The sequence below is a fragment of the Andrographis paniculata genome, unplaced genomic scaffold (genome assembly GCF_009805555.1).
Source record: "Andrographis paniculata isolate CXL003 unplaced genomic scaffold, ASM980555v1 Contig7END, whole genome shotgun sequence".
Taxonomy (NCBI): domain Eukaryota; kingdom Viridiplantae; phylum Streptophyta; class Magnoliopsida; order Lamiales; family Acanthaceae; genus Andrographis; species Andrographis paniculata.
Window position 1 is genome coordinate 25,001 of NW_026137617.1, and position 10,000 is coordinate 35,000.

The 10,000-nt window shown below is 45.4% G+C and overlaps 2 pseudogenes; one reads left to right on the forward strand and one right to left on the reverse strand.

Moving 5' to 3' along the window:
- Positions 1–1,496: 1,496 nt before the first annotated feature.
- Positions 1,497–2,110, reverse strand: LOC127240788 (uncharacterized mitochondrial protein AtMg00170/AtMg00620-like; annotated as a pseudogene).
- A 4,628-nt stretch (positions 2,111–6,738) lies between these two features.
- On the forward strand, positions 6,739–7,916 carry LOC127240807 (uncharacterized mitochondrial protein AtMg01110-like; annotated as a pseudogene).
- The last annotated feature ends 2,084 nt before the right edge of the window (positions 7,917–10,000 follow it).

A 10,000-nucleotide genomic window follows, 5' to 3' on the forward strand; every position in this document is an offset into this window, starting at 1 on the left:
GCTCACAACTACAAGCTGTGAATTTCCTTTTCTTTAGCTTTTCATATTGAAATTACCGATTCTCTCTTCGGACAACCTACTATATAGGAAGGATAGGAAGGGGAACCCTCTACGTTTTACCTTACGTGGATTTGATCTAAGTGAGCTCGCCGAGGAGCTGGAAGCAGCGAAAGCTGAAAGATCTGGCCCGGCATCAACGAATTGCAAGGGATCCCCACCAATTCTCGAAGAAAACGGAGGCTGCCAAGGTGGCTTGGGACGTGGTCTGCCTCCCGAGAGAGGAAGGAGGGCTTGCTTCCGACCGGTTCTTTCCCGTTGTGCAGGTTCAGACTACCAACTAGCTAATGGAGTGACCCAGGTTCGACGTAGTTGACTCTTCCCCTCAACCTCTGAAATTGGAGCTAGCTATAGAGCGCACTTTTTCTATGCTTTATTTACTTACTATAGAGGCGGGGACAGGATTCGAACCTTGAAAATGATTCCATCTACCACCCACAGGTGCCTGATGTGGGGAATCAACAGCTGGAAAAGGTTACTGCTTGGGTTTTTCCCTGTACCACAGGCAGACTTTCCACAGCGCTTGGCTGTTCCACTGGATATGGAAACAGTCCGCTAGTAAGATGGGGCGTAGCCTTTAAGGTGTTGGGGTGCCTAGCGCCTTGAACGAATCGGCACTCTTAGCCGTGAACAAAAGAATCATTCAATCCCGGGACAAAGGGCTGAAGGGAAGGACAATAAAAACAAGGGCAGCTATTTAAGCTGACTCTGCTAGGTCTCCTCTTCGGCGAAAGATGATCGTCTACGGAAGAAGATTACCCGGTATCAGACTCTAGACGAATATCCTCCGATGAAGCGAAATCGCTTACCAAAGCATCTTCTGACTGAGCAGCAGAAAGTGATTCGAAAACAGCCGTGGCTACATCCGATGGAGAAAAAAAGTGCTTTGCCTTAGCCGACTTTCATTCAAATGTCCTTTGAAAGATTCAATTCAGTCAGCGGTTCGTGGCTTTGATTCATTCTAGCTCTTAGGGATTTCAAAAGAGAAAATAGAGAGAGGGTTAGTACACGTGGGACTTATGCCTTTCTTTTCGGATCAATGAGACAAGGAGTTACTCAGAGCTGTAGTTAGGGCCTTTGCCTGCCAAAGGAATGGGACTCCTTCTAAGCGAGTCAATCCCAGTAGAGAGAGGAGGATCCGCCGTTTTCTTTAGGAAGTCCCAACGCTGTGACGCTTCCTGTCGAGTACAATTAGGACTTGAAGTTTGTTTACACAGTAAGAGAAAAACAATTCTAGAGAATGGAAAAAAGTCTTGAGCAACTTTTTTAGATTCTATTCTTTAATATAGCATCAACATGACAATAACATTACAAAGCGATATAGGCATTTATCCCATCCATCAACCGAGAAAGACACACCTACGTTACACTAACAGGAGCGCGCTTCTTTATTCAAAACAAAAATACATTATGAAATGAACCCACATATAAAAGTGGGTTGGTCTGCTCATTATTTGTGTTCTTTATTCATTATTGAAATACAAATTCAAATAACACCTCCACTATACTAGTGATGGAGGGGATTTGCGCCGGATGGAACAAGGCGTTTTGAACCATAGACTACTGTTGCTGGAATGAAACGCAGCCTCGGAACAGAATTATGCTGGTTGCTGGGCCCTGATGGTGGAACTGGCATTTTGGGGGGGAAGAAAGCGGCCCCCTTTTGCGGCGGAGTGGGCAGCATCGCTTTCCCTCGTGTAGCTATGATGCCTTTATTGAATTAGATAGTTCACAAGAAGAAGAAAAAGCAGTATTTCGCGAATTCTTGCCATCACTGGAAAACAAATTGAGCTGTAGGCATCAAGGTAAGGGACCGAGATTATATACTGCTGCAGAAGCGGAATCGAAGGGGTTGGTTGAAAGGTAAGGATAGCGTGATTGGCCGATTGGTTGGAAGGTAAGGATAGCATGATTGACTGGTTGCGGGTCCTTTGGATCATGGGCCACAGCTACTTGGGTAGAGACCGATGAACATCATTTGGACAGATCCAGCGGGCCTTCTTCCATGTACTTGGGCTTGCTTTGATGGTTCATGTAGGCTGGGGTTGCTGATCTTAGGTCGAAGTACTTCTTCTCCCTCTCTCATAATATTGTGAGAGGGTTTACTCTCTTCTGTGCAGCCTGATTCTAATTTCGTAAATAGAATAGGCTTCGCTTCTCCTGTCGCGAGAAGGCGAGGTGGCGCCCCTGCTGCTGGATATGATCTAACGATGTTGATCCGAGAGAGTGATCTGTAACTCGAAATATATATAATAGCCTGCAATGATATATTAGTAAGGATCAAGGTATGCCTGCTGCGTGAATCGATCATTTTACTAAAAAAAAGATCTTCCGCGGGTAGACAAGCTCCGGTACGCTGGGGGATAGGTCGATTGACCTGGTCATATCAAAGCAAATTGGTCTTTTTCCAAGTGATCGAGAGAGTTAAGATCGTCTAGCTATGCCAACGGGGTAATGAGACGTGGCTACCATGGAAGTACCGACGCGAGGGACTTACTTTGAAAGGTCTCTTCTCGCACTTATCCAAGGACAACTTCTTCGCTCAAAGACTTCTTGCTTGTCTTCCCCGGTCTTTCGACAACGGGAATGAAGCCTTGCCTTTCGCTGCTAACCTCAACAATGGAGTTGAGCTGGCTACTAACGAAATTGCTTCAGTGATGCTTGCTTCATCAAATCCAAATCAAAGATAGTTGGCAGGGTCAGACGAAGAGAAAGAAAGAACACAAACAAAGACCGAGAGAGATCAGATCCTTGGAAGATCGGCAGAAGAAGCTAGCGAGGTAGATGGAAAGGGTGGTCGATGGACAGAAGCTGGTAGGGAGGGAGATGCAAAGATAGGGGTGCACACAGAACAGAGATTGAAGATACAACGGGTTCAGAACAGAAAGGAAGGAGTTAGGGGAAGGTAGGTAGTCGATAAAAAGGGGCCCCATCCACATTAACAACATAACGAGGGATAGGAAGGGGGAACAGGTTCGGGAAGATGTTGACAGATAGCAGAGAAAGCCTTCCAGGTTACCAATAGGTAGGAGGTTATCCCTTAGAAGTGGACCGGGGAAGCCAAAAGATAGATGCCAACGAGAGGTGAACTCGGTTCAAATCACCAATATCAAGTTGATGGGAAAAACCCATCCTCAGTTCCGAAGTAGAAGTCCGAAACCAATAGTTAGGACAACAGAATGCCTAAAAGCAAGAGCTATAACACTATAAAACAATATCTCATGTCTAATACCTCAGCTGATATTACCATTTTCACTAGTCTAGTCGATTTCTTGTTTCGTGCGAATAGGACTTCAATTCCCTATGTAACAGAATCTCAGGTTGCGAGCTTTAAAGATAGATTGTTATCTCTGGCGGATGATGCTGATGTTGAAATGTCTTCTTGGGTAGACCACGATCTAGAGGGAATATTACTCGACTCTCTGGCCCATTTCATCTATATGCGGAAATATGATGTCTCCTTTGACGCATCGACCGGGGTTCGGTATAACCCGAACATTATTCGATTCCAGTTTTTATCTGATCTAGCAGATTCTCGATCAAGGACTCGGCTTACAGGTTTTAAGCTATACGAGTTTACCCCAAGCGGTGGTACGGTCGAGACAACCAAAGTATTGGCAGAAGCGGATAAATACATATCTAGCTCCGTACTCAAGTCTTTACTTGTCTACTTCTTAGACAGGGCTCGGGTTGATGGGGATGTGTTATCTTTATCACAAATAGAAGTGATACAGCACTATACCGGGAGTAAAAAGAAAACCCGGGGGCTCGGGTTGCTATACTTTGTTTTGGTTGATCTAACCATAGATAGCGTATGCATGGATCAATTTGTATCGGAAATGATTGAAGCAAAGAAGCTCAAGTGCTTCTGGCAGCGGTGTCTAAACATAGCAGCTGTCGGCTTTGAGAGCCGGGTAGCTGTACCTAGCTTCAATGCAGTGTTCAAGCAGCCAGTGTTGCTGCCAAGGTGGGGTTTATCCGTCAAGGAAACCACTTGCAGCCGAGACGGGCGTGTGTTAAGGCCATGGCGGGGCAAGCTCTACATTGATATAGAGGGTCATATTCGTTGGGAAGGACCAGAGACAGTAGTGGAGTTATAGGTAATTGGTAGTTATTGCTTCTCTGTTGGTGTTCGATCAAAGATAGAGGTATAGGATTTTTGTAAGTAAAGGGGAGGGAATAGGGGTTTGGTGGGCGGCGCATACCCCGGTGGCTTTCGTTCGCAACAAGGTAGCCGTAGGGAAACCTATGGCTGGATTGAATCCTGCAGGAGCTATCCGCAGCTTTGAATTCAAGGAAGGGCATAAGAAGAAGAGGGATTCGATTGCTAGTAGAAAGTACAGGTTCAGAAGTCGAAGGGGAACCACATAGAAAGGGTTCGAAGGAAGGGATTTGGTAGTCGGTCGAAAGTAGCTGTTTGGTGCTGATTGATGCGAGTAAAATCGAACTATATTAGGCTTGATTCCGAGGTGAAATCGGATATGTAGGCAAGTCAAAGACAAGAAAGAAAGAAGTTTGACCCCAGCCCATGTATGTATTCCTGACGCAGTCTCTAGTCTTAGATAAATTGGTGGTAGCCACTACGTCAAGAGAAAAGAAAAGACTGTCTGGCTGTAGCTGAATGGAGAAGGAGGGGTAAGGGCAGACCGCAGCGGGTTGGGTGTCTTGGGTGGCGCGCTATAGATCGGATTCCTACGTTGCTAATTAGGGACACGGGCAAAAGAAGTCACACCTATTTTATTGACTTCGGCAATGAACTCTTACGTTGCTTTTAATTTACATTGAGAATTTCACCTGCCTTTCCGGGTTTGAGCTTCCGAATTCATCTAAGGTTCTTGCTATTCCCGGAGAGTCAACTCTATCCACGGTCCAATTCAAAAGCGACCTGTGCCACTTTTTCCTCTCTTTCTTGTCTCCCCCACTTCGTTCCTTTCCTATTGTTCCTATTGTTGAGTGAGTCAAGCGAGTCTGTTTCGTTCCTCTTTCTTAAAACTTAAAAGAGTGGCTAATTCCACTCTTCCCTTCTTCCGCCTTGGCTGGTTGCTGGTTAGTTTGAGGATTCTCACTTCCCTTCTTCGAGCATAGCATGAACGACGTCAGACATCAAGAACAAGGTAAAGGTACGTCAGTCACTGTCCTGTTAAGGAGTGAAACCACTCGACTGTAAGGAGAGGGCAGGTACGTGTAGTCACTCATAGCTGGCTATATGAGTAAGTACGTACCTACATTGACTACGTGACAGCAATAAGACTCTTAATCGCTCGTATCCCATACCCATGGGCTACTTCACTGGTACAGTAGATAGTTAAGAAAGAGAGCTTAAGGTGCTAATAATCTCTTAGAATCTCTTATATGTAAGGTAAAGGCGTTAGCTCCCCTCGCTTCGCTCGCCTAAGAAGGAGCTGTGGGGAAGGAGCTGTGGGACTTTTTGGATCAATTGCTGAGGAGCAGACGATCTTGGCTTAGAGAAATGCGCCTTTTAGCTTGTTATCGCTTTTTAGGTTCTTGCTCTGGTTTCAGGGAATCCCTCACCCAGTTCCATATGGGGATGAATCCAATCCTATCCTAGGGCATTCACCTTTCTGGGAAGCCGGTCCCTTTACATAGCCATAATAGGCAGTTTTTTCGAAGTAGCTGCAATTGAATCGGCTGGTCTAGAATCAGCTGCTAGAGAATAGGCCGCTAGGGATTTGCTAACTGTTCAATTCACCAGTGTTCTGTTTGCAATTGAATGCGTATCAGCTGTGATTGAATCAGTAAGCGCGGCAGATCTTATCTATAAAAAAGGACCCTCATTCGATCTCAGATGGGATGAATACAAAGGAATTTGAATTTGGACGATGCCATATTCCTTATTAGATTAGATGTCACTTTCTTTAGTTTAGCAGCTCCGGTATCGGTAGCATTCACAGCTGATTCTTGAACTAATAACCATAAAGCAGAGACAGAGAGAGGAATGAGTACCACAGACGAGCTACTAAGGCAGAGAGAGGCTACTTTCTAACAACCATGTTAGCAAGCCTCAATTACATCGACCCTTTCTTTTTTTCTTTCAAACCCTATTGCCATCTTATTTTCCGAATCTAAATCAAACTAGTATCCACCTTCCTCCTTTGCCGGTATCCTACGATCTATTGACTAAGTCATTTCACACTAAGCACTGAGAACATGGGCCCGTACCGTGCTACTGCCTTTACCTAGGATTCTTTTCCTCACATCGGATTCTTAACTAGAAAACTGAAGCTTGCGAGATTGCTTGGTACCCTTTGCACTGTTTGCAAGCCTTTTCCCCTTGGACAGATAGCGTTGGGAAGGAGAGAAGGAAGGCAATCTGAACTAGCTGGAGCGTAAATACCAATGGTAGGAACATTAGATAGGTTGGCTAGGAAGACTCTTTCTTTAGGTCTAGTGGGTGAACTATTTTAGAACTCTCTTTTCTAACTTGCTAACTAGAGCATACACTCTAGAAAGAAAGCATTATTCTGCTACCTAAGAGGTAGGGCTTGCTATAAGATGCTATAAGATACGGCATGGAAATCTCTTCCTAACAGTGACAAACAATTTGTATTTGATCGAAAGGTCTGGCCCAACGTATTCACATCGTTGAAATACGAGGTAGCAGCCTTCGCTTTGCAATTGCGTTTGATTCATTCTTGGGAGGGTGTTTTCAGTCCTGGGATAATGTTTGTCAAAAGGGTCTTATGGCCCCTAGATATTCAGTCTAATACCCAGGCGAGGATTTGCGCTTTTATGACCGGTTTGGTCTTTGATCAATTGGCTAGTGCTTATGAGGGTGTGTATCTTCGTCCAGGTAGGTTTGCTCAGGTTATGGAAGGTGCCGGGAAAAGGCGTTTGTTTGTCATAGGTAACTATGTCAAACAGCGTCTTCTCCGCCCTGTACACGATTGGGCTATGTCGGTTTTAAGCCGACTCCCATCAGATGGGTCCTATCATCAGGTGCCATCCATCGGTTATCACGCTGGGCTCCAAAGGAGTGTTACTCTTTTGACTTGAGTTCAGCCGCCGACCGGTGGCCTGTGTCCATTATGCATGATTTAGTAGCGTGAATTTTCGGGCCAACTATGGCTTCGTGTATAGTTCATGGTTGTCTAGCCTTAAACGCAGCTTACTTGGGCTTCCCTCTCATTAAGGGAAAACCAAGGCAGTTGTGTTTCGTTGTTGGACAGCCATTGGGCTACTACGGCTCTTGGGCTCTCTTCGCGCTGTCCCACCATTATGTGGTGTGGATGGCGGCCCATCGTGTAAATCAAAATCGGAGGTATCCATTTACTCGATACGCTCTGTTAGGTGATGATATTGTAATCGCCGACGAGCGAGTGGGAGTATGTTAGGCTTTGAAGTTATGGTAAAGATCTTGGACGCAAAGTCCATTAGGTCGAAAACTGGGGCGATAGAGTTCGCGAAGCAGTTCTGGGTAGATGGGATCCAAAAGGACCTCTCCCCAGTATCTGCTCGTGCAATTCTGGCGTCTAACTCTCTAGTAGGTTACTGTCAGCTTGCAGCTAAGTATGGGGTGGATAAAACCGCCGTGCTTCAGTTTGCGGGAGCGGGTTTCCGTGTTCGGGCTCGTATGGATTCTCCTACTATCAGCAGGAGATATAAGAGGATCCAGCGAATGCTGGACAAGCCCCCAATGGGAGTCATGCCCCGGAAAGAGGCTTCGTCACCAATCGGGAAAGACTGGCAACCTTTAGAGTGGTGGATAGGGAGGGGGAAGCCCCTCTCTCCCTACCTGAAGGGGATTATTGTCAGTTCGGCTTGAGGGTAGTAGGCCTAAACAATTGGCCCTACCGCCAGAGGACCTGATGTTCGAGGGAGAGCGGGTGAATTCCGAGTACACTCTTCTCCGTAATTGGATGGAGATGTGGCTCAATCACTTATTGTGGTTTGCTCGTTTGCACCTAGACCCCGATCCTTCCTTTCATGATCTTTTCAACCCTCCGGTCGTATGTACAACATACAAACGGAATGATCGTTATGACCTTAAAGAAGGCGTGTGGCGTTTCGGCTTGTTATGGAGGATGTATGATCTGGGGGAGGGGAAAGGTCCTGGCTGGACCCCACCTTGTCTGATGGCAGGTGAGGGTGTAAAGGAGGATTTATCAACCCATGCTGAGGCCGGTAAAGTAATAATACTGGCCTCGTATCAGGGTATACTGTTAGTCTGTGACTAAGGCTACAGTGGAAAAGGTAGACTTAGACATAAGTAGATAAGAACGAATCGGATCGCCTCATTCTTGAACCATGGGTGAAAATGTGGCTAATCTCTGCGAAGGTTCGCAGGAATATGCTCTTTGCCTTTAGCCTGGCACTTTCCATTTCATCAGCTGCTGTTAGCTCTCCAGGTAGCGACGGAACTTAGGGATGAACGGATTTCTAAGTTTTCCGCTTTGACTTTAAAGAAGAAAGTGACGAAGTCTCCCCGACTTTGATTTGGGGCCCGGCTACGATCCGATCTGTCTTCTCTTATGCTAAGATATTTCTAGTTACCTTGCAAACACTCTAAGACGCAACAACAACGGTTATTCAACTAAGACTTTTCTTCCGATAACAAGAACAGAAACACCGGTTGTTGCCTACACTGGTTATTCAAGACCGGCTACGAGAGCTGTACCACCGAATACTGAATCAATTGCTAGTCTTCCCACACCGCTGACTTTGACAGAAGCGGATTGCCAAGAGTTGATTCATTACCATTTGTCCTGAAAAGCCCAGGTGGAACATACAGTAAACCCTGCCCCAGTCATTCTAGCAGAAACTTTCCGATCACTTCATCATTGTAGACTCTGTGGAGAAGGAAGGTTCGTAGGATGTTAAGCAACATTTGACCTACGCCACACTTTCGATTCCCCTAATCGAAGGCATTGAAGGTCGGCAAAAAGCAAGCTAATTCGGGGAAACGGCTCTCTTCCAAATTCGAAGACAGAGGGAATTTGGCTATACCACACAAGATGACAGGCAGTGAATATCCCCGAGTGCCTCTTTTCCGCGAACTCTTTCAGTAAGAATGTGGAACTCTTATTCGTGACTTTTGATCAAGACGAGGAGGAGCTCCTCTTTTTATCAATCGTAACAAAGCAGAAATGATTTCGTCTTGTAGGGACGACCGACTTGGAATTGGAATGCAATGTTGGCATTTACATTCCCTTTTTCAACTTCGGATTCAAATCCTTTTTTGGTTCCCGGCTTACTCTAAGCTAGACAAAATCCCTTCTTTCAAAGTCACTAGAAAGATAATAAAAGAATCAAAAGCTCTAATGAGCTAACCAATCCTCCTATCCTATGGGAATGCTTTCCTAAACTCTGATTGCTCTTGCCGCTGTGATCTTTTCTCTTGCTTTTTTTCGTCTGCTCTATTTAGATTGCAGTGGGGCGCATATACTCATTCACACTCTCTTTCTCTTTGCCGGAGCGTCGCTTGTCTACCTAATTATGCTATCCGAAAGCAAAAATGAAGTTATCATTTCCTTCTTTATATATATAATTCTAAATTTATCGATCGGTTTTTTCCTGGCAAAATCCGTCATGACGTTCTTTCTAGTGGCTTTCGTTTTCCTTTTGTCCAATCTTTTCTTCGCCAGCTTCCCTCTTTTAAAGGCTAGAAGGAGCAAGAAGCCCTTGTCCCATATCCTTTTAGCGAATAAGAGAGAGGGCATCCAAATCCTCCTCGTTGCCTATTTCCTTGTCTTGGGGGCTCTTCTTAGGCAATTGAGTAGTGGATCTGCTGATCTGGCTCTGTATTCAAATTGGCTCCAGGGACTCGGGATTCAGATCGGATTCCTGATCATACTTGTTTATTATTTTCGAAAGGATTAAGGTAGTCCTAGTTTACGGTGGGTGGGAAATTATTATCTTTAGGTCTTTTCTTTGCCATGGGATGTTATACTAGGCTTGGCTGGAGTGCCTTTATTTTTGCTAGATG